The sequence below is a fragment of the Protopterus annectens genome, chromosome 8.part0, assembly GCF_019279795.1.
Source record: "Protopterus annectens isolate FY-2018-M chromosome 8.part0, PAN1.0, whole genome shotgun sequence".
Lineage (NCBI taxonomy): Eukaryota > Metazoa > Chordata > Ceratodontiformes > Protopteridae > Protopterus > Protopterus annectens.
In genome coordinates, this window is record NC_056741.1 from 286,359,327 (window position 1) to 286,364,461 (window position 5,135).

Sequence of the window (5,135 nt, forward strand, 5' to 3'; positions counted from 1 at the left end):
CATGTTACACAACCCACTACAAACTCATGTCCTGCAAAAATTTAGGATGGTCAGCATCCGCTACAAACCACTGCAAATCAGTACCATACAGAATTTATTAGGGAAACCAATCAATGCAGTGCCACTATGAGTTACTGCTCACCACGGCCCATATGACACCCACTAATCATCATACAATTGGATAAAATGTAAGGCACTTATTCGACAAACTTCAGGGATATTCCTGCTATCAGATGAAAACCACCAATAAAACACTCAATATATAAAAACTACTAAGCCAGTGACTAAAGCTGCAACCGCAGAGAATGTAGCAAAATGTTAATAAAATCACTCTGGCTCCTTAAGCCCTTAAATTTTTCTTAGGTAAAAGTCCAGTTAGTAATTATGTTATAGAGCTAGTTTATTTTTGTTTGACTAATATTTTTTTTGAATTTAATCAATGTATCTATCAGCAACAGCAGGGGACTGCCATGGGGGTGTCCTTTGTGTCAAAGTATGCTAATTTAGTGATGGGCCTTTTTGAAATTAAATTCCTTTATAAATTTATTTTTTGAGGATTTTGTAGTTTTATACTGTAGATATACAGATGATTTGATTTTTTTATGTAAGAGGGGGTTTAATGTAGCTTCTATTTTTGTTAATCGTTTAAATGATAACTGGTTTAAGTTGGAATTTGATAGTTTACAAATGGGTAAATCAGTTATCTATTTAGATGTTAAATTAGAGATAGTGGGTAATGCTACAATCACTGGCATCTATAGGAAATCTACTAATGAAATTTGCATCTTAGATAGTAATAGTTGTCATCCTCGTCATATACTACAGGCTCTACCTTATAATGAATTACTTAGAGTTAGCAGATTATGTAGTGATGTTAATGTATCGGAAAAGGAAATTTTGAATACTTGTACTGCCTTTAGACAAAGGGGGTATGATGAAATGTTAATTATGGAATCTTTAAAAAAACTGTTATACTTTTATTCTGGGATAGTTCATATTAACAAAAACACCAAACTTCCTGTAGAGAAAAACTAATGGGAATATAAATAGAAATGTACAATATGGTAATAGAAGGGTATATTTTGCAACTACATTTAATGTTCTAAGTCAGGAAATAGAAGATATTGTTAGATACTATTGGCCTTCCCTTATTGATAATACGGATGGTATAAACAACCTATATAGGGTTCCGTTTATCTCCTACAAGCGAAGTAGGAATATTAAAGACATGGTAGTACATAATATATTCATAACCCCGAATGATAAGTTCACTATACATCCAGGTAGTTGTGGAGCCTTCCCTTGTGGAAAGTGTTCGGTATATGTATTAATAGAGTTAGATATTTTGACAGTATTAATAAAATTAGATTCTGTCCTACATCAATGTATACTTGCACTACTAAAGCAGTGGTGCATCCCCTTTCATGCTCTTGTGGCCTGTTTTATATAGGGGAAATAAAAATAATTTTTAAATTGAGGCTCCAAGAGCAAGTTAAGGATATTAAGAATAGCAACCTTGTAAATCATGTTGCCTTGCACTTTAATTTGAGACATACCAGTTATTTGTTTGTTTTAAAAGCATGCATCCTAGAACAGGTTTTATCTAGGGATGAGGGGGTGGCAAAAAATAAGTTGTTATATAAAGTGACATTATTTATTTTTAAATATAATACTTTGTCCCCTGTTGGACTGAATAATGAATGTAACTGGAAAGTTTTTCTTTAAATAATTTAATAGTTTAATTAATTGTTTGATTGATTTAATTGTGTCTAATTATGTGTGTTATATATATATATATTAGAGCTGTTTTTTGCTATGTATTATTGACTCCTGGAAGGCTTTTTTGCCTAGGTGCCAGAGTGATTTTATTAAAGTTTTGCCACATTCTCTGCAGTTGCAGCTTTATTCACTGGCTTGGTAGTTTTTATATATTCCTGATATCAGCTCTCTAGCATACCCACTACAGACCACATAATATTGTCAGTCTTGTTTCTTGGAATGACCAGACTGTACGATAATAGTCCCAGAGGATTTAATATCATTGATCCACAACTTGTGACCAATGACAACTTGAGAGTTCTAAAGGAAGAACACTCAAAAAGTATTCATTTCTTCATATTTGTTACTGATGTGAAGATGAGCATTAAAACCAAATTCTGTTTAATTGCTTACTCATTTATATGTTGTTAAGATTAGTCTGGTTTAGGCAATGCCCATTTTCACAATGGACTGAGGACATTAAGTCATGTCTGAAGTATACCTACAAAAATAGCAGTTAATGCAAAGTAAATAAAAAATATACTAGTAAACAGCAAGATTCTAAGCTTCAATGAGTAACTAAATACATACAGCATAAGCTGCAATGTAAAGCAGCATTACATTTTTGAGTAACAAGGAAATAGCCAAGTATATATTATATATATTTCAAAGTGTACAGCAATGTCTAAGATAGTTTTTAGGCCTGTAAAGTCAGTGTGAAAGAAGAAATAAAGTGACAATAAAGGGTAGGAAAACAAAACAAGTAACTTTATTAAGGAGTGTTCTAAGAGATGTTATGCATTATAGCATAAAGATAATTATGTTCATGTGTTAGAATACCTAAACCAAGTAATGCTAGAAGAAAAAGAATTAGTAGGGGAACACGGGTTGGTTTTACTTATTTTTTAATATATTAATTTACAATTGCTTTTAACTCAGATAACATTTTATTCCCCTTCCCTGACTAGGTAGGTCTGCTTGTCACAGCAGAACTTTCAGAAATCCAAACTGTAAGTAGGATGATTTTCACAGAAAAAAGGAAAATAAATTAAGTTTTGGTCACCGCCACACTCTTGTATTATCTTGTATCAGAATAATGTATCAGAATAATGACAGAGATTACGGTAATCACTTTTCACACAGCTATATATTAGTTTACTTCGAACAATCAAGAAAAGATTTAGGGTTTAGGTTACTGAAAAAGAACATGGAACTGATCTGAAAATGTATGCTAAGTCAAACATGATTTTGAAAACGCTAGATATTTACTGCAGATCCAATGTTTGTAGTTTCTACCTACCTTTCACCCTAAAATACCTAAATACTGTAGAAATTAAATACAAACAAGCAACAAATATGTAAAAATCAGAGTAAAATAACTTCAGCTTAAGTTAAATCACTAATGAGATACTCCAAGGGAAAATATATATCACAAAATAACTATATGAGATTCATTCTATGGTTAAAATAAACTGTTGTAAAAACATGATATGCCCTAAAACAAGACTCGTACTCACTTGAACTAATGAGGGAGATTATCTGATTCTAGAGAAATGGAGCCCAATAGGAAAAAGAACATACACCTGGTTTTCCAGGCCTATTTTATGGAACAACTAATTGTCCCTCATTATGGCCTGAGCAGAACAACAGGGGTATATAGCTAATGACAGCTTTTTAAAGAAGAGGAATCCCAGATCACATAAGTCTCAAAGGGGAAATAAGATTTTAAATCTGGATCTAGCAACCAGAGGCATCCAGTCCAGAAAGTGTAATGCAAGGGTAATATGAAAAAGCCTGGAATGGATAGTTAAAACCCTGGCCATGGAATTCTGGACTCATTGCAATTAGGCAAGATGCATGTTTAAGAATCCCACTAAAGAGCACTGCAATAGTAAATAGTACATGAAAAGACTAATGTGTGAATAACCGTTGCCAAATCCGAAGAAGGAATCATGTGTTTGAGCTAGGGCATATGTTTTAGATGGAAGCAAGATCACTTGACGAGTACTGAAACTGTCCCTTCAGTGTCAGCTTCTTATCAAGTATTACACCAGATTTTTAATCTTAACATATAAACTCCTATGGATTTTTGCCAAATAATATAAAAGGGCATTATGTATGGGATTTGCAAAGGGTAAATGGCTGTATGAAGCAGTACAGCCTCCATTTTTGTACAACATGTCATCTAGATAATTTCCTAATATTGTCAAATTGGTCACCAGGATGTGGGAAAAGTAGAGTTTCAACTGTATAGTAATGATTTAAAATCCCCATAACTTGCATAATCTGCCTCAGAGACAGCATACTGCATGAATAAAATTGAAGGCAAAATGGAGCCCTGTGCACCCTGCACTCAAAAATGTTGTAAGTGATGATTTAATAAAGATGTTTCTTGTTTAAAAAAGGGACAGGAATTGAATAATGTATGTAATGTTGATTAGGTTATATGATATATAGCAATATATGTGAAGCATAATGTTTGTTAATTTTAACTTAATCCAGTTTGATTACTTTTATATAAATGTAAATGCACTTATGTCACAAATGATAATTCTGTAACAGTGTTTAAAAAAAAAGAGTATTGCTCTGAGGAATTAGCCAGAAAGGTCACCCACAAAGAATAACTTGACCTAGGCCCAGTTCACACTTTGCTGAACAAATGACTGAAACTGCATTCATGTCTTCATGGTTGCTATTTCTAAAGACAACAAAGAAAAGAAAATGGGCAGTCATAATTTAAACCAGTAACAAGTTTGAGGGACATATGATGCCCCTGCACTAGCCCAAGGAGACTCAATCCTCACCACTAGCACCAGTTAGGAGCATGCACATTGGGAGGATGACAAGTACACACACAAAGTAAAGTAAATTTCCCTTAAGAGCACACATAGATCACAATCAGTTTGGGGGTGGTTTCTCCCTCTTTCTCCAGATCCCCAATAAGACTCCCCACTGGCACAGCTATAGAGTTGAGTCCTTAGCCAGGGTTCCAAGTCAAGTACTCCCAAAACTCTCTCTGTCACACCAGTGCTTCATGTTCCTGCCCAAGTAGCTGACACACACACACACACACACACACACACACACACACACACACACACACACACACACACACACACACACACACACTTTGAGATTTGATTTATACAGAAACACATACCTGGGAAAGCCTGGCACAGGTTTACTAGCTATGCCTCCTTCTGCCCAGACCATAAGGTAGTTAGCACTGCCACCAGAACCCCTTATCAGCTACATTAAGGCCATTCTTAAAGGGTGACCAATCCTTACTGTGTAATATTACTATTATCAAAATGGTAAGTGTGACCAATACTTTCAAGGCTATTTAGGAGTGGCCTGTACAGTGTCACCAAAGACAT